At 38.9% G+C, this 21,105-nt stretch overlaps 1 protein-coding gene and 1 long non-coding RNA gene across 8 annotated transcripts in view; both read right to left on the bottom strand.

The window, feature by feature from the left end:
* LOC121732851 (RNA pseudouridylate synthase domain-containing protein 2-like) overlaps positions 1-21,105 on the bottom strand; it is a 396,327-nt gene that overhangs the window by 25,063 nt on the left and 350,159 nt on the right. The gene's annotated exons all lie outside the window — the stretch shown is intronic.
* LOC121732882 lies at positions 4-12,477 on the bottom strand. The gene is made up of 3 exons (XR_006036451.1): positions 12,467-12,477; positions 3,672-3,680; positions 4-140 (listed from the first exon to the last, which is right to left on the bottom strand). It is a non-coding gene; the product is annotated as an uncharacterized LOC121732882 (long non-coding RNA).

Genomic DNA, 21,105 nt, shown 5'->3' with positions numbered 1-21,105 from the left:
TTTTAATATTCTGTTTGGTATTTTTTTTTATTTTGTTCCCTTTTGAGTCTACATTAATTTTGGTCTAAGAGAATTCCACATAATTTCTTCAGACTGAAAGCTTAAAAATCAGTCTTTTCGAACTGGCCTGGCCTTAATAACTTTAAGGGCGGATTCGACCAAACTGGAGTAAAATTTTACTCGAGTATAACTGTCTCCTAATCCCTACCTAAAAACCTAAAAAAAAAGTAAGCTGGTTTTGCGTTTTTCCAACTTCTAATCCAAGAATGAGGTACCTAATTACACGGGAGTTAATATTTACGCGGGCTATTTTGGTGGAGTAAATATTAAACTGAGAATAGTTGCACAACAGGGTTCAACTGTCACGGTCGGTGTCATTGTGAACTATAATTGACATTTTATTTCATACTCTTTGAGTAACTTGGTAAAACGCAAACGGTAATATCCTAGATTAAATTAAAGAGTAAAATTATTCTCATGATAGTTATACTCGTGTAACTTCAAGTTTGGTCGAATCGGGCCTAACAAAGAATTAGGAAAAGTTAAAGTATAAGAAATTCTCGTCGAGAATATTTTATACAAGACATACCCTGCATTGTCGTGGCACCGAAAAACTATATAAATTTCCGAGATAAAATCTATCCCATGTCCTTCAACAGGACTCAAAGCATCTCCATACCAAAAATCTAGCTAGTGGTTTAAGCGCGAACACTGAGCACTGAGCAGGTAACCAGATACAAAGATTCCACAGCTTCGCATTAATAATATTAGTTTAGATTCAGATCTACTCTCTTTTGTATGACATATAAATATCATTGCTATACTTACAAATAATTCTAATAAAAGTCATATCCAATATTGGTGATATTGAAAAATACGCGGAGCCCACGTCCAATAACTCGGAAGAATGAATAAATTCGTACAATTCCATTACGCAACGTTATTGCATTAATAATATAGAGTCCGACCGCGGGGGCAGCGGGGGCATCCGGCTTCCGAGATGCCGGAAACCGATCCTAATAACAGGTGGACTTTCTTGAGAAAAGGTTCGAATGATATATTATAGGTAAAACGCGCATTGTGATTAGCATCGATGCAAAAAGTGATAAAAAATATGTCTCTAACCTAGGGTAAACGAGCTGTCGCTAGTTTATTCCTAGATTAGGGTCTACTACTATTACCTAGATCAGGGTCAATTCACATTCAAAATGCAACGATGCCTAAAAAGTAAAAATACTTTAGTTAAACATGATATAGATGATAATAGCTCCCACACCGGTTTCGGTGACGGTGGCCGGTTTCATTGAAACCAGGCTAGCTACGCAGGAGTAATTTTATAGTGCCCAAGTGTGTGCGCAGTACACAAGAGCACTCTCTATTCCTTTACTCTCATAACCCAGTGGGACGGAAGACCGATACGACCGGCGAGAGATCAGGCGCAGGACCGATTTTTTACATGCCCATCCGACGTATGGATCATCTTACTTGTCAGACAATCAGGTGATCAGCATGCATTGTCCTAACCAAACTTGGAAATAACAATTAACATGTTACCAAAGCGGGAATCGAACATTCATGTAAAAAGTCGGTCCTGCGCCTGATCTCTCGCCGGTCGTGTCGGTCTTCCGTCCCACTGGGTTATGAGAGTAAAGGAATAGAGAGTGCTCTTGTGTACTGCGCACACACTTGGGCACTATAAAATTACTCCTGCGTAGCTAGCCTGGTTTCAATGAAACCGGCCACCGTCACCGAAACCGGTGTAGGAGCTATTATTATAGATGATACTCGTATATAGAAAGTAGAAACTCAGGTAACGCAAAATATGGCTAACTCTACTAATATTTAGTTTTAAACTTTAGTTTTACTGACAGTAAAACCTATTAGTCAACAATCTCGTTAAAAACAAAGCTAGCAGAAAATCTTATCTATTGTTTGTTTTCAACAACATCAACGAAACTTAAATCGCAAACAAAATCCAATTAAATACACAAACAAGTTTTACAGTGAGTGTTTACTGTAAACTGTAACAAAGTTCATATAAACTTGTCCACAACTTACTTCCCAAGGTAATTTCTTCACTTTCCACTAGGTGCGGACTTGCTCGTATAATTACAACTAGCAGAATTCATCTATGTCATCGATACTATCTTCTTCTCTTATATATAAAAATGGATTTTTAAATGTGTTAGTCGCGCTAAAACTCGAAAACGGCTGAACGGATTGGGCTGATTTTAGTCTTAAAATATTCGTAGAAGTCCAGGGAAGGTTTTAAAGTGACACGAAGTTCACCGGGACAGCTAGTAATATTATAAATGCCAAACTGTGTCTGCCTGTTACCTCTTCACGCCTAAACCGCTGGACCGATTTTGCTGAAATTAATTATTTATTATGACTAATTCAAAATACAGTGTGTAACAAAAATAAGTGATAATACTTTAGGGTGTGTACGTGTTCCTTGTAGAGAGTTCACTGTTAAAGTAGCAGCGCTGAAAGACTAAAAAATTTTTTTCACTTTTGTATGGGCAAGGGCCCGAGCGTCACGAGTTTCCCCATACAAAAGTGAAAAAAAAATTTAGTCTTTTAGCGCTGCTACTTTCACAGTGAACTCTCTACAAGGAACACGTACACACCCTAAAGTATTATCACTTATTTTTGTTACACCCTGTATATTATTAATAATTTGGATCCCGGGAAAGAACATAACATACTTTTTATCCCTGACAAATGGACGGTTCCCGCGCGATATTCAACTTTTGGTGGCGGGCGTCTTTAGTGTGTACATAATATTATATACTTTTATCATACAATATCAGATCGTCGTAACCTTAATGCGTACTTCCGGTCTCCGGCATCCGCCACGCTCCTACGAGAAGAGAGACACAGTAGTGGGGGAAGGGCGCTAGTGACGTCACTAGGCTTAACTTAGTGTCTAAACACACTAGGCCGAAGTTACGCGGCGGAAATTCCGCATGATTACGCCCGCAATGTCAAACGCATACAATATGCGGACGGAACGCGACGGAATAGTGTGTCATCGGTATCATGCGGAATTTCCGCCGCGTAACTTCGGCCTAGTGTGTTTAGACACTTAGGTGGTGTATGTGCGTATGAAAAAAGATTTAGGCTGGCCACATACGCAGGTTTTTAGTATTCGATTTCTATTTTGGTAAATCCAAATGCAAGTAGATAAAATTTAACTGACGAACACGTTAGCGCATAAAAAAACTAACGTGTGCGCTAATCTCAATGAATTCCAAATAGTAATTTTACATTAGAAAATCGAAAACTGAAAACCTTAACAAAAAAAGGATATAATGAGTACATAGTGAATTTATGTTTTATTCGCAAAGTATATAAAAACAAACACGGCCACATCTCTAGCCGGCGCGGCGGTCGCAGCCCTCAATTTGGGGCCATCACTCACCCGGGTGACTCCACTCGGGGTACTGACATATCACGCCTCGTGTGGCCCTGTGCGGCCCTGTGAAGCCCCGTCTCTGTAGTGCGGCCCCGTCACTGTAGTGGGGACGCACTAGTGTCTGCTGGGACCATCTTTTCTTGTATAGATTTGACCATTCGTGCTAAGCTTGTTTTTTTTGCTTCTACAGACTGCAATATCCAATATCCATACTAATATTATAAAGGCGAGAGTCTGTCTGTCTGTCTTTTACCTTTTCACTCTCAAATCACTGAACGAAACTGCTAAAACCTAACTGCTAAATTTTGTATGGAGATACTTTGAGACCCAGGAAAGGACAAACAATACTTAAATATGACACCAACGAGTTGCTGGCGTCGTCTAGAATTAATAAGCCATTAATGTTAGTTTCTCCAAATATAAGTTATATTATCGATTCATTAATTCAAAGCTGCGAACTTTGCTCATTTACAGAGTTCATTCGCCTTCAAGTCTCGCCACAAATACAAATTACGAGCTTTTAACACACTTCAAAGACTCGAGCGTCGATTTAAATAAGCTTGCACAAATAAAAGCTTTCAATAGAGGAGATTGCTACAAAATATGAGTCTCGAAATGTATGGGGCGGGCGTCGAAGCGCGGATCAATACGCCTACGACGGTCTACGGCGGTCTACGGCGTAGCGCTACGCGGCTACGACGGGCATAGCGGGTGCCCTCGCCCCTATGCCCGTCGTAGCCGCTGACGAATTTTCAGCCCAGCCGCACATTATCCGAAATTACTGATCAGAAAGATTCGGACGCCCGCCGGAACGCACTCTGCTCATACATTTTGTTGTAGACCTCGCACACTATCAGAATTTCTTATGTGTCAAAATGTGTGAGCGGGGCGGAGCGTCCCAATTTTTCTGATCAGAAATTCGGATAATGTATGGCCGGGCTTAAGCTATGCAGAGCTTTTATCGTGGGCTTTGAGCGCGGCGACCGAATCAAGTAATTCCGTAACGAAAAATGCCTAATGACGGTGCGGCGTATTCTGACTTCGGCACGTCGGTTGTGTGCGTGCGACTAGACGTATGCGAATCATTATTGCATTAGCTGATGAAAATGCTATGCAATAGTTTTATCGCGGCAGTCTCCGAGTGCTGCACGATTTTTTTTATACACATAACACAACATAACATTTTTTAGAAATCATACAGATAGATGTCATGATGCATCCTCTCAGGAGTAGCTGTACTTCACGCTAAAAAAATAATTCAAACGTTATTAAAATTTATACGTGGGAGAGCCATGCTTCGGCATGAATGGGCCGGCTCGACCGGATAAATACCACGTTCTCACAGAAAACCGGCGTGAAACAGCGCTTGCGCTGTGTTTCGCCGAGTGAGTGAATTTACCGGAGGCCCAATCCCCTAACCCCTACCCTATTCCCTTCCCTACAATCAATTATTCCCTTCCCTTCCCTACCCTCCCCTATTACCCTATTCCCTCTTAAAAGGCCGGCAACGCACTTGCAGCTCTTCTGATGCTGCGAGTGTCCATGGGCGACGGAAGTTGCTTTCCATCAGGTGACCCGTTTGCTCGTTTGCCCCCTTATTTCATAAAAAAAAAATTAAAGATGCCTATTGAAAAAGTGTTGGTGTATCATAATACACCAACACTTTTACAATAAATGAAATAAAATCGTTTTACTACTTTGTGAAATTTTATAGAAAAAAGATTTTAGTATTGTTTAATGAATTGCAAAACTAACATTTCAAAGCATTTAGATGTACAATTATTTAGGATTCATTTATATATATTTGTAGATATACTTGTGTAAATACCATTTTAAATAAAAAAAATTTAACCTAATGAAAATCAAATTAAACAATTCAGTCTAAAGCAATATGAAATTGGGTTATTTCATTAAAATGATATTAAGCAATTCAGTCTAATGCAGTACGAATTATTCATATTCCATTCGACTGAATTGTTCACCACATACAATGTCACTCAAAATTATTATATTTCGATCATTATTACTCACAATACGCACCTACATCCAGCCAAACATACAATTAAATCCACCCTCGTTCCTTTGATTCGTCTGTGGGAAATAGTTCAGTAATTAAAGTCGCGCACAAAAGTGCGAGCGACGCGCGACGCGACGACGCGCGAACACTAATGATGTGTTCGGGGGTTTATAATTAAAATGCACTTGCTAGTCATAGAAGTGCATAGGTGTAAACTAAACCTGCACGTTGTACTACACAGAGTACACCTGTAGGCTTAGCATGGTCACTATAGAAGCGGTTTCTTTCTACGGAAGAATAGACAAAGTGACATATTGACAAAGGTAGTCCGCCATTTTAACACTAAATTCTGTCAGTATGTCAATTCTTTCCCGTTTCTAATGTTGTTATGGTAAACCTGCTAGTGTGTGATATGTAACATGTACACAATGTAAGCACATCATGGCATAACTTTTTAGTAGTAAAAGGGTAGGATTTTCAAGTTTGTAATATCGCAAAAATATCTATATATATAAAAATGGATTTTCAATTGTGTTAGTAACGCTAAAACTCGAAAACGGCTGAACGGATTGGGCTAATTTTAGTCTTAAAATATTTGTAGAAGTCTAGGGAAGGTTCTAAAGTGACACGAAGTTCACCGGGACAGCTAGTCTTCACATAATATAAAGAGAAAAAGTTGGTTTGTGTGTTAGTTTGCCATGAATAGGCTTCCAAACGACTTGGCCGATTTTGATAAAATTTTGCATAGACCACAAGGAAGGACACAATAATAATATTATAATACTTTGATTTAAATGAATAAATAAGGTTAGTCTTACGCGTGCGGTACTTTAACCTTAAATCAACGACTTGTAAAATTCATGGCCACTCACATTTTACTGGATAAATGAAATAAAGCTGCGTCGTTTCCAGCGCATTGCTAATTCACTATCGCCCGCTGCTGAGAGCACAACGATGTCTTAACTTACTGCCGATGTATAAATAAACTACGGAGCCACATTATAGGGAAACGCCGTTTACGATGCTACACGGGTTTTTGTTTAACTGTCGTATTTAGAATAAACACGATATTTGAAGAGGAGACAACTAAGGATACGTGGGAGAGCCATGCACGGATGGGCCGGCTCTACCGGAAAAATACCACGTTCTCACAGAAAACCGGCGTGAAACAGCGCTTGCGCTGTGTTTCGCCGAGTGAGTGAGTTTACCCGGAGGCCCAATCCCCTACCCTATTCCCTTCCCTACCCTTACCTATTCCCTTCCCTTCCCATCCCTACCCTCCCCCATTACCCTATTCTTTCTTAAACGGCCGGCAACGCACCTGCAGCTCTTCTGATGCTGCGAGTATCCATGGGCGGCGAGAGTTGCTTTCCATCAGGTGACCCGTTTGCTCGTTTGCCCCCTTATTTCATAAAAAAAACCCGACTTTAAACAAACGGGCGAGTCCACGCGAGTTGGGCGCGAGTACCACCTTCGACATGTTTCACAATGCAGTAGGTAACGCATGAGAACAGCGCGCGCCAGCCATTTTTTTTTAGGAAATAAGGGGGCAAACGAGCAAACGGGTCACCTGATGGAAAGCAACTTCCGTCGCCCATGGACACTTGCAGCATCAGAAGAGCTGCAGGTGCGTTGCCGGCCTTTTAAGAGGGAATAGGGTAATAGTGGAGGGTACTGATGGGAAGGGAATAGGGAAGGGTAGGGGAGGGAATAGGGTAGGGGATTGGGCCTCCGGTAAACTCACTCACTCGGCGAAACACAGCGCTAGCACTGTTTCACGCCGGTTTTCTGTGAGAACGTGGTATTTCTCCGGTCGAGCCGGCTCATTCGTGCCGAAGCATGGTTCTCCCACGTATAGAATGACATATACTACATCAAACGTATAAATTTTGAGATCTCTTCTGAGTCAGCCTACTCGTTAGTTAATTTTCCCTGATATTTGGCCATTTCATTTCTACATAATATAATATTATTGTGCAACAGCAATATTTTCTCGGCTGAAAGGGACAAGTGGCGGGTACAGTCCGAATTTTCAAGTCTTTGGTGACTGAGCTACAGCTAAAGCTTTCTTGAGGCTTGCAGCGTCACATCGTTGTTCAAACAACGAAAATATAAAATAATCTTGATTTAATCTTTTGTGTCAGAAAATTAGTAATTGTTCAAAAAGTCGGGTAAATAAACATTATTGTAAAATCCGTTCCGTCGCCACAGGACAGGAATCGCCTAGTGTGGGGATCTAAAAATCGCATTATGTAAAATAATTTTTGGTTCATAAAATATTTGTAATTGAAAGAACAAGAAACTTAGAACAGAAAACATCAATAACTAATTGATTCTCGAGTTTACAATACCCAATATTTCTACAGACTTACATTCGTCTCGTCTTTACAACATCATCAATCAGGGGATGTCACTTATGGCTCTATGTTATTGATTTTGTTGCTTCGTAACAAAAAATGTAACTTAGCGTAATTTAAAGAGTTGTGCTCGTGTTGGTATTATTCGTAGTATAAGAGTTGCACATTCAATAGCTCTTTTTACTTTTAGACTTTAAGCATTAAAAATTACGTGAAAAAATACTTTGATAATTATAATATACCCATGTCCATGAGTAGGACTATACGTGATATGACATGAAACTTGAAAAAACCCTCAATCATTTATAACGTAGCGCAGAACATAATTCCGATGAACAATAAAACGAAGATACGAAATGTCTCATAAAAGAAAACAATATTAAAAATATAAAAACGCCGTAACACGAAGAAACAACGTAAATCAAGTTAATGTATATTTAAGAGATTATGAGCTTTATGCGGGCCGTAACTCGCTAGCACGGCGGCGCAGTGTTGGGCTGCAGTAACAGAAAATGACATTCATTGTAGCTGTAAAAATTTACTGAATAAATGGCATTTACAGATAAATAAATAAATAATAAATAAACGTTTATTCGACAGAAAAACCATTACACAAACTACCTAAGTACATTTAAAATAAAGAAAAAATACGACACAATACAAACAATCAAGATTTTTTTTTCAAGATCGTATGCAAAATATCATATTTTCCCAACCACTGACCTCCATTATACAAGTACGCTGGACTTATGATACCCAGCTGTTTTTTGCGGCGGAAGAGAACTAAATCTGACGTAATCATGACGTTTGAAAGTCGCCATATTGGCGCTGATAGCAGTAGTGGGAGTACTTGGAACTAATACTAGTTTCTACAACCAATAACGATTAAGCGGCCATTTGCAAGTAACGTCAGATTTAGTTCTCTTCCACCGCATTGGGGGCGCTGGGCGCTTCAAATAGGCACAATAAACAGCTGGCATTTCAAAGGTACATAAGTCCAGCGTACTTGTATAATGGAGGTCAGTGTTCCCAACGCACCAACCCATAGAATCTTTCAAAAACAGAACGGACTCTTTTAATAGGAGACCCTAGGTGAAAAAAATTATATTATTTTTGTACTGCCTAGAGAACGCGACCCATACCATACGACCATCATCATAAAAATTAACCGGGGATGAAATTTGTTCGCGTATAACCTCAATTAATTAAGTGAATTACAAGATATTTTACTGTCACGTATAATCTGAATGCCACATTAAAGACGCCGATAAACATCGCGAGGCGACGCGCAATTTAACGTTAAGCTTGTTTTTGTACGCGTTATTTATTTTGGCATTAACTTTACGTTGGCAAAAAAAGTTTTTTAAGTCCACAATCGACGACGAATTATTGTTCAGACAAAAGAACTGAACGAATATTATATAGATTTATAGAATTTGTTTCTTGTCAGTAAATATTGAGATAGGAATACATAATATATTGTATCGAACAATCGGAACAAAAAATATTGCGGCATATTTAGCCAATTTTTTACCCTATAAAAAATTATGCGTACATTAATTGGGTTTTCAGTTTTTCTAGCAGATCAAACATAAATAGATTTAGCGTCCAGCGTTTCTCCCAAACGATGTTAGCAAAAAAAGAAATAATATTTTCGAAATGACATCTATAAAAACCTTTCGATTTAAGTAACACAAGCGATTGGACCTCTCCGCAGATCTAATACAATTTCACGAAGCGTGTCGGATCCTATTAATATTATATGTATCGGGGCGACCAACAAACGCGTCCATTTATTTTGTTTAGTTTTTCCGCAAACGTAGATTTAGTGCGCGGAACTGGACGAGTAATGTTCTACCCGGAAGTAGGGCTGCCATTCGCTAGTTTTAAACTACAAACTGGGAAAGGATATTGTGATAATATTATTATATTATACCGTAGACACAGCCGGACAGAAAGTCGAAAGATGCAAGCGAAGAATCAACCAAAGTAGCCAAATTAGAATATATAATTATGTATTTAAAAAAAAACTCATCCAGAATTTTACCGAAAATCCCAGAAATGTCCAGCCCAAAAATGCCCAAAAGGATTATAATTTGCCTCCTTTTTTACTGCCACATAGAGACTTTTCGATTTTTCACGATCGCGATATCTAGTAAGACTGAATACCGTATTTTAAGCGGACAAACTAGACAACATTGGCCGGACATGCATAACTTATTGACACTGTTACGGTAGTGGGCGCTAGTATTGGCAAGTTACCGGTTCATAACAGTTTCATTGTAGACACATTCCGTATAAGCAGCAGTAGCTGGTTTCAACACAATCCACCATCAACCATCTGGCTCCTCCTCCATCAATGAAAATCAGCACTAAAACCTTTATTACAAGCTTGGGGCAGCCCTACACGGCCGTGGCGCAGTTCGCGGCATGTACGCGCGCCGTTAGGCTGTTGTTTATGGCTCTAACAATTTTTACTGGACTTTTCTATGCCTATGTCCTACATTTACTATCATTTATTAATGGCAAGATGCTGCTAACTACCTCGTTGCGCATACATTTGTTTATTGCACGGGAACCATAATACTAACCGAGAAAAGAATATTCACATAATGTCCTAGTGCTTAAAAATATCATGAAGACAGTACAGCAGTTACTAGACAAGCTTAATATTTGCCTAAGTACAAGGTGTCTTGAAAAATAATCCCGTTAATAGGCATAAAAAGATTGTGCGAGTATAAAATTGTATTAAACCTTCGATCGGGGATTCTCGGAAATGCTATTGTATTCTATTGTTGTCGCGATCACCGGTGCTCTTATGGGGCTTGAAGAATTAATTTGTATAAAGGCGCAGAGTTCACAAAACTGTAAAGGAACATTGTAGGCGTAACAGATTTTTAATACATTCGAATATGAGAATATAAATTTTTTTCATATTCACATTGATATTTTAAGAACCTGGAGACATAGTCTAACCTAAAATTCAGTAGGGACGGCCTTCAAAATCAACTCCAACGTTTCCGATCGCACAAGACACACAGTTATTCAACACTTGGGCGGCCGCCAAATGTGTCAATCACTGGAGGAACTTGCATTCAACGTGGACGCCAAAAACGTCGTATTATTACATTACAATTCAAACGGCAGTTGCTAGTCGTAATTTATGCTAACCCAAGGATATAATATTTTAGATGTTTAAAAGCAATTCGTATATCGCGTAAAAGTGTCTGAATACGAAAAATGTATGAAAATTAATGCAGTTTTGGTGTGAAGAGGTGACAGGCAGGCAAACTTCTCATTTATAATCAGACTCAAATCTCAATTAAAACATCAAATCATAATATATTGTGGAGTGCATCGTAATAGTTTCAGAAATTATCACCGACGCGTTATAAGTAAATTTTGCTGAGATACTTAACAATTCAAGCTCTTAATATGGTGAGTTTTGGTCACTTCCCACCTGCGTTGGAACTTTATCTCCGGTGTCTTTTAAACGACAATTTAATTACGCGATATATCCTTAGCCTATTCGTGTCGAAGCACTATGAAGCACATCAATATCAGGCGGAGCGCAATAAAGCGGCTATCGGCTATAAAACCTTTAATAAAACATGTCAGTGTGTGGTGAGCCTAATCCACGGTGTAACGTGTGACGTCACAGCACTGACCTCGCTCACTACCGGTGCTCCCTGAGGGTTTAGCCCGGCCGCACACTATCTGAATTTCTGATCAGAAAAATTCGGACGCCCGGCCCCGCTCATACATTTTGTCACGTCAGAATTCTGATACTATACGGGGTCCACAACAAAATGTATGAACAGAGTGCGTTCCGGCGGGGCGTCTCAATTTTTCCGATCAGAAATTTCGGATTATGTGCGGCCGGGCTTAAGGCTACTGCGAATTCACATCGCATAAATCTGCAACAAAACTCATACTAAAAATGACATTGCGATGTGATGCGAATTCGCAGTTTTGTGTGAAAGCCCTTACGGTGACCTAAGGGTTACCCAAAGGGTAAAAACGGGTCCCTATTACTAAGACTTTGCTGTCCGTCAATCTGTCTGTCCATCCGTCTGTCTTTGTGCCGTATATAAATTACGCTAGATAGACTGTTTAAATTTTAACATAATAAAGAGCCCACAAAACATAAGACAACTACTCCATAGTTTAAGGTCTCTGTGGCCACTTTTTGATAGAATTACACAGTATTATATTATAAGCCACAGTTTACTTACGTTGCTTAACACCTCCATCGTGGGTATCGCAGACACCCACGATGGAGGTGTTGTGGACTTTCAATTTTTATGCGGCAGCTGGCTTCCGCTTGGGGATTGATGGGTTAAATTTTAAGTTATTCATTGTCGTCGTTGATAATAATTTGTATTTTGCTTGTAAATTCAGCAACGAATGAGAAACTGAGATTAACAACTGTGTCTATGCAAAAGTCTTGTTTCCCACTTACACAATTTCACGCTTTTAATGGGTATAAAATAACCCTTCAGGATCGACCAGAGTGAAATGACTATTGCCAATCATGATCAAGAAAAACCAGACACGTTTCGTATTCACATACATCATGTAGAAACGAAAAGTTAGAGTCCATATTCAATCACGGCCTGACTCACCACAACGCGCGTCAATACAAGTTTACTGTGTTTTTACAACAATCATAACTTACATTTTGCAATAGGGATGGGACATCTAGGTACCGACATCTGTTCAAACTAATATTATAAGTCCGAAAGTCTGTCTTTCTGTCTGTTACCTTAAAGGTCTACACTCGCGCACCGCATTTCAACTGCAATCCAACCGCAAATTACAGTTCAAGTGCACTGCACGCCAACTGCAACTGAACTGCAATCCGACTGCGCGTTTGGTTTGCAGTTCTATTGCAGTCGTGCCAACTGCATTCAAACTGCACTTGAACTGCAATTTGCGGTTGGATTGCAGTTGAAATGCGGTCCGTCTGTGTAGACCCTAACTTAAACCGCTGGGCCCACGTGAATAAAATTTGGTATGCTGATACTTTGAGGCCCGGAAAAACACGTAGGATACTTTTTATCTCGGAAAAATATACGATTCCCTCGCGATAATCGAATTTCCGCGCAATGGAGTTGCGGGTGTCATCTAGTAGTTTAAAATTTTATAACAAAAAAAAAAAACAAACCTTTTTTTATGAAATAAGGGGGCAAACGAGCAAACACCTGATGGAAAGCAACTTCCGTCGCCCATGGACACTCGCAGCATCAGGAGTGCTGCAGGTGCGTTGCCGGCCTTTTAAGAGGGAATAGGGTAATAGGGAAGGGTAGGGATGGAAAGGGAAGGGAAGAGGGGAGGGTAAGGAAGGGAATAGGGTAGGGGATTGGGCCTCCGGTAAACTTACTCACTCGGCGAAACACAGCGCAAGCGCTTTTTCACGCGGGTTTTCTGTGAGAACGTGGTATTTCTACGGTCGAGCCGGTGCACTCGTGCCGAAGCATGGCTCTCCCACGTATAAAAACAAACTACAGTACTTGTCTTTAAAAACAAAATACATGAATAATTTTAAAAATCCCGTGCCAATATCCAAGGCCTCACTTTAGTCACAAGAGCACAGAAAGGAAAAACCTTACTTGAGCACAAGAACAATACGATATTAGACGCTTTGCGGCCGCCGCGCCGGCCGGGTACCGCGCGCCGAAACAATACACTTTTTAACGAAATGCAATAAGACGTAACTGATTGTGTTGCGCGAAGTTGCGTTCCTTTTGTGAGTTAAATTTTAAGTTATGGTTCAGTATACCGTATGAATTTTTAAAGCCCTTTTTTTTCTTATATCTAGTACGTAGTATTTTAAAATAAGAAGTCTATGTATTTATTGAAGCAAGCAAGCTGGCGTATAACAAAATCCGTTCAATGACTTGGCTGTGTTTAGCTGTGTTTCACAATTAATGTTACTGTACGCCGGCGTTTAACTTTAACGTGGGAGAGCCATGCTTCGGCAGAAATGGGCCGGCTCGACCGGAGAAATACCACGGGCTCACAGAAAACCAGCGTGAAACAGCAATTGCGCTGTTTCACGCCGAGTGAGTGAGTTTACCGGAGGCACAATCCCCTACTCTTTTCCCTTCCCTACCCTCCCCTATTTCCTTCCCTACTCTCCCTTATTCCCTTCCCTACCCTCCCCTATTTCCTTCCCTACTCTCCCTTATTCCCTTCCCTACCCTCCCCTGTTACCCTATTCCCTCTTAAAAGGCCAGCAACGCACCTGCAGCTATTCTGATGCTGCGAGTGTCCATGTGCGACGGAAGTTGCTTTCCATCAGGTGACCCGCTTTCTCGTTTGCCCCCTTATTACATTAAAAAAAAATTGGGATCGGCCTTAACAAAATGCAACGTAAGGTCCGGCTGCAGAATAGGGAGAAGTTTGGCCATTGATGTGCAGCAGCTTGTCTCTTGCGCAACGGGCGGGTAGAAAATCGTAACGAAACTATAATCAACCGCCGAACTTCTATTTAGCGATACGATATAAGTAAGCAGTTTACTAAAATGTCCCGCGTCGCATGTGTGAACTGACTCTGACATAAAATACTTTCGTTGTTATTTTGTGAAAGTCATTACTGTTGTCCGTATTTCGGCACACAATGGTAAGCCGCCATAACGCCGATACGCGGAATCGCTCGTAAAATTTTTGAGTGATCGCTGGTGTTAAACCGAAACCATATTGCCTCACCGCAAACTAACCGAGCCGACGTATGGATTACTACTGAGTACTGAGACGCGGCTATACAAGTTGGTTCCATACAATGTGGGTATGATCGGTTTACTATGCTAGAATACTGCTAGTTCAACAGGATTTTATAAAACGGACCCATTATAGTTTATAGCACGTCATATTGGACCCGTGCGTATATAAAACATTTTCGAGGTGCCACCTTTTCGGCACAGAAATCGTCAGCTACATTGGAATTTGTTTAATGTTTAGACTTCTTAAAAAGTGTAGTATAAATTATAATTTTTGTCACCGTATTTTTTACTCTGTTGCAATTTATTCTGAGTTCTGACGAAAATGTAAACAAGACCTTCGACCAGATTGATATGCCAATGTATTTCTCTATTACACGGTTAATACGTTGAAATTTGTAGCCTTATCGCCGCCCATACTGAGCTTTAATATAATAATTTAGGTACTGTTTCACCACTTCCTGATAAGTGACAAATAGGCTATCTACCAATTAACTTGACAGATGGAGAATCTGTGAAAAAAGTTGCGAATAGCCTATTCCTCACTTTATCAGAAAGTGTTGAAACAGGCCCTTAGATTAAAATGATTGCAACAGAACTCACAATTTGTAGGAACAGAAAGAATAATATTGTAATTTAGGGACTTTGAAAGACCGATACAAAAAGATATAATGGACAGTAACAATAAAATACCCGCCGACCGGCAAAATGAAAATGGTGAAAGATTTATTGGGATAAATAACTTTTATCCGTTTTCGCGTCACGACCTATTGAACACCATGATATATGGCGGAGACAACAACGGTTAGCAAAAAAACTATTACACAGACTAAAAATATGCAAACATATTTAGGTAATACTAAACAATACGAGTGCTACGTCCAAAAATGATTGTGTTGAGATTATTTCTGACATTATTCAACATACTCCTCCCGGAGATTGATGCGAGACAAAAATATGAACAATAAACGAAAGAAAGCCTCGCAAATCCACGCAAAACAAAAGATCAAAAGCAATAAAACAGACCGGCGCAAAAAATGTTTCGCCGAAATCCAGCGGAATACGATCGACAAAACGTAAAAGAGCGCCGCTAACGAATACGTCGCAAAAAGGGCAACAATGCTAAACTGTGACGGCGACAAGAATGGAAATAAAACAGCGAGGCCCACAAATATTTATACGAAAACGCGAGGGCACAGCATCGCGCCTTGTACGACTATTCACAGAAATAAAGTCCAAACGGGAATCGAGGAGTAAAACTTCAAATAATTTTGTTAAAATTTGTTTAAAATTTAGTGCATCGTTATTTTAATTTAATCACTATATAATCAAATACATCGCTGTAACTGACAGACGCATTGACATACGGTTGTGACAGTTCGACATAATAATATTGTAATTACCTAAAATAATAATCACAATGCGCTCCAAGCTAATATTATGTTCTTAAGAGGAGTCCACACCGCCCTTTTTTCCAAACAAACGTTGTCCCCTGTTTCCTCTCTGGATAATGCTAGTAGAGTTATATTTATTTTCCTGAATATCTACGGCCACTAGTATTAGTGGCCGTAGATATTCATTAAATTATGAAAAAAAAGAAAACATAGGGACATTGTATAATGTCCCTATGTTTTCTTTTTTTTCATAATTTAATTATTAAATAAGATATGAACGTTCAAAAACCCAAAAAAATGGCCAGATTTTCCGCTGTGTTCAAACGTCCAGAAAACAGATTTGGCTAGATTATACAAAAAAAAGCAAAACACAGGAACACAGCTCAATCCTTTTTTTAATCTTTAATGAAAAAACTACTTAAATCGGTTAAGTTTTGGAGAAGGAATCAGGGGACAACGAATCGTTGATTTTCTGGATTTTCTGCAGTTGTCTCTATCGCGTTCTGCGATATAGGCTTGAGGTAAGGGAGACAGCTATATATATTACAAGTACTTTTATTTCATTTCTCTAGCCCCTGGTGTATCCTCTTAATAATCTCAATTCCGGTTGATTTCAATGAATAAGCGTTGAATATAAATGCTTATGTAAAGGCAAAGGAAAAAAATATTTTGTTTTATATGGTAATTGTTTAGAAATAGGGAAGTCACCTAAAAAACTAATTAAAGTTAATAAAACAGTCAGCAGGCACAACCCACAAAAAGGAAATTGAATAAAATTCAACCATTTACATGCACAAGGGCCAAATAATTACAATATCCAAAATTTACTATAACAATATGGAATAAAAGATGATCACGAAATTATTCACCATAGTTTACATATTTAGGATGCACGTGTTGTTCCACTCAGGAAACATTAAAGTGTGTGTGGACGAAATTATTTTGAGGCCATAAATGTCCGCAGGAGGAATATACTATACAGGTATACCTGGTATTTAGCACACAGGTATACCTCGCATTTAGCACACAGGTATACCTGGCGTTTAGGACACAGGTAACCTGGCGTTTAGCCGAGATAATTTCACGATGGCCAAGTAATTGCAGGCGAAAATCGCACAAATTCCGATGCAGAATTTAGTATTCATGACATATTTTTCCCTGCGAAATTTAAATTCTGAATTATGAATTGCATGGGATTTAACAAACAAAATTTGAATGCTGTAATTTCGTAACAGAGATCGAATAATAATTTGCGATGGATATTTTTGGCTCGAATTTTTTTATTCGAGTTTAAACTCGAATAAAAAAAATCGATCTGCATAGCTAGCACAAGCACGTAAACAAACGAAAGAAACTAAATTTTGACAGTTTTACCGGAAAAACATTGGAGTAAAAGTTTCTTTCGTATCTCGATATGTTTCGCTTTTAAAAATCTATATGTGAAGCATGACGATCCGCTTTTGACATTTAGTTTCTTGATTCTGTTTTTATTTTTATTATGGCACTTGGCTATAAAACCATGGCCAGTGTCGAGTAAATGGCGGCAAATTCAAAAAATCGATGTATAGCAACCCTGTCTATAGCCGGAATTATAGTTTTGATCTACAAACTACGAATAATAAAGTTCCTTAGTTTTTATTATTCGTATTTCGTAGATCAAAACTATAATTCTGGCTATAGACAAGGTTGCTACACGTCGATTTTTTGAATTTGCCGCCATTTACTCGACACTGGCCATGGTTTTATAGCCGAGGTGCCATAATTAAAAAAAAAGAACCAAGAAACTAAATGTCAAAAAAAATAATTGCCGTTGCTTTAATGGTTGCTATGGAAACAGTTTCTTGTCTTTGTCCACTGAAACTCAAGTCGATGGGTGGTGCCATGCTCGGTAATAAGATATGTAGACATGGGAAAGAAACTGCCATTACTTTCTTCCGAAGAATCGACTGGGAAACCTCGTGCTAGCTACGCTGGTATATGAACTGGTTTTGGCGTTTGTCATACTTGCATTTTGTTGATATGAATTTCTAAGGATGGGTTGCACCAACTTACTTTAACTATAACTTTAACTTTAACCATAACAAAATGTCAAATGAACTGTCAAATCTCTTGTAAAAGTCCATAATGGACACCATATTTGACGATAACCTTAACCTTAACTATAACTACGGCTCTGGTGCAATCCACCCTAAATGATCGATAGGTTACTGGAAAAATAGCCTAAACTTTAAGAAGTTTAGATATACCCAACGGCCAAATTCTTCTTTCATCTAACTTATCTGTAATTATATGAAGATTTTGACATAAGCATACATCAATTTAATGAAAATTTAGACAGATAATGTACGGGACATTATCTGTCTTTTTCATGAAATTGAAGTTTGAATTATTAAATGTCTCTGAATGCGGCAGTTAGACTTTGAAACGAGTCTTCATTATAGAAGCGTACTCGACCTCACCTGAATATCTATTAACAAACATCCATTACTCCTAAATGCCGGCAACAAATCACATATTTTTAGCCTGTCATTATGTAGGCGGAGCCGTCAGGCCTCGTATACAGAGGGCAAATAGCCCCGAGCGTAGAGCCGGTGTGTTGAAAACCGTCATCCCGATTGCAGTATCCACATAATTTAAGTTCTTTTTAAGAAAAAGTTTAAAGGTGGGTTCAGGTTCGGCGGGAATATAAGGCTCGATTTACATGCGTCCGCGCGACCGAGCTGCCGGCCGCTGCACAGCGAGATCACAAGAAATTGTGTGTAACGAATAACGATTTTGTTTATTTATTTACATACAATTGCTTGTGATTTTGTTGTGTAGCGGCCAAACCGCTCTGCCGCGCGGACACATTACGTTAACACAGAGTATTATAACAAATGGTGGGTTGTACGATTTCCAAATGTAGAAAAATTGTGTACATTATTGCAAAATGTAGAAAACTGCACGGAATCATACTGTGAAACTATTTCTGTATTACAATATTATTATAAAATGGAATGAGATACAATATTATAGTTTATTTTCCGAATTGTTTTAACGCTTTTATAACGTCTACATGAGGGTGTTTCGGGAACTTAAATTTAGTGTTGTTATTAATATTATTGCATTCAATCTGTCCAAATGGTGAAGACATTTGTAAATTTTCTTACAGTTGGTACCTATACTGCTTTGGTTTAAATTTGGTTTTGCCACCAACTGCAAGTAAGTAAGTGTTATACGTTTGCAAAGAGTTGGCCATTATTGAACATGTTTAGCCCGCCGATCTAGAGAATAATGATTTGGAGCAAAATTAATCGGGAAAGTTCGACGTAGGCAATTCGGCCGATGTAGAAGTTTGGTTCGGTTTCCATCAAAGTGAAATGAATTATGCCAAGTTTTTGTGGCTTGCGTGCACGCATTGTTTTTGTTTTACAAAACTTTATCTTTTTGTTAATTAACTTTATTTTGATGTTGTTATAGAGCACGCAACATGAGTTTTTTTAATCATCATTATACTTGAAATCCTGTCTATAGACCCATGTATCAATAACATACATCTGATAATCATGAAATATGTATATCTCCATTTACGCCCATACATTCAGTAATATCACATGTGAGTTGTGACACATCAATATAATAGGCGAAACAGAGACACTACGTTAATGGCGTCTTTTCGAATTCTGCAATCGAGTCTGGCATAACTAGACTGGCAGACTGGCAGACACTCAATACACAAGCAGACACGCGCCAGACACCGCTAGAACCACTCACATTACAATTTAAAAGGGATCCGGAAATTGCTTTCCAAACATTCAACATTTCCAATTATACTCGATGTACCATCACTTCGATTTGCAACCGTGGAACCGAGGGGAAGGGTTTATTTTTCAATATCGATGAGTGGCAGGGCGCGTCCTTTTCTGCTGTGATTCGTTTGATTTGCAAGATAAGATTTATTTGGTTATGAATGGAGGGCATCGGTTTGAAAGGGTGAGGTGTTCTCGACAAATAAGGTATTCAGTGGAAGCCATTAGTTACTTTGAGCAAAGTAAGCTTAAGGCGTAGCAGTAAAGTGCTAACAAATTAAATTTGAATACATTTGAATAGGGAATATTATGCAAAGGCGGGAACCATCCGACCAAAATCCGATCATGCACCCGTCATATCAGAATATTGACATAGACGTTGTCAAACTTCTAACAAAACTTTTTTTTGCTGGTGCTGTCTCTAGCGTGAAAATATTGCTGTAATATATACTTACTAATTGTCGGAACTCTGGAATTAATAATATTATTCGAAAATCACTATAACTACGATCAATTTAGTATCTTGATTTATTATTGTCAATCCCATTGTAGCATGATCATATTATGATAATTATGATCATTGATCATGGATATGTCAATTCCTTTATATCTTACAAAAAGTGTACTTATCACATATTCAACGCATGGACTGTTTAGTACTTGGTATAACTATTAATCCTTTGTATAACTAATACCGGTTGCATTAAAAACCGATATGCGTTCTTAGCTCATTAATTCAGGACATAAAATGTATTCGTATTGTCCCGCACACCTGCCAGACAAAATTCTACGATCGCCTTATTTGGATGAAGCTTTTTTCTCGCGTAATAAATGTTACTTAATAAATATATCTGTAGCTTCAAAGATAATAATCACTGGGAGTGCTCCGAGGAATTGTTCGGAATCATGCCTCCTGCAACTTTTCGCCATCGTTCCACGCGAAAAATATACCATCCTCATCACCTTGATGAGGTGTCTTCCACACCTGGTTTTTTTGCAGAATTTTATAATAGGAAAACGTTGTAACAAACTGTCGCCAGCAGTATTTCCGGACAAGTATGACCTGCAAACCAATACGAAAGCGTATTCTCTTGTCGTCTGATGTTGCTAGTGTTCATGGGCGACGGTAGTTTTTTTTTCCATCAGGTGAACCTTAACTTCTTTTCCCCCTAATTCTATAAAAAAATCCAAAAGACTAGGATTACTATATATTTTGAACGGAAACTTTCTAAGGTTCAACTTTTCTCTTGTGGTTTCGGTGTGAAATAAGAATATAAGTATTTTTTATTTAACCAACATGGAAACAAGAGGTTGCCAATTTGTCTGTACGTATTTGGCTTACGTTTATATAAAATACACGAGGCTAGTAGCAATTAGCAAGTCACTGGAGTGGCGACTGGCGTCGAATG

This window comes from Aricia agestis, chromosome 1, assembly GCF_905147365.1.
Source record: "Aricia agestis chromosome 1, ilAriAges1.1, whole genome shotgun sequence".
Classification (NCBI taxonomy): Eukaryota; Metazoa; Arthropoda; class Insecta; order Lepidoptera; family Lycaenidae; genus Aricia; species Aricia agestis.
Note: the sequence above shows the minus strand (reverse complement) of the source record. Positions and strands in the feature narration are given on the sequence as shown.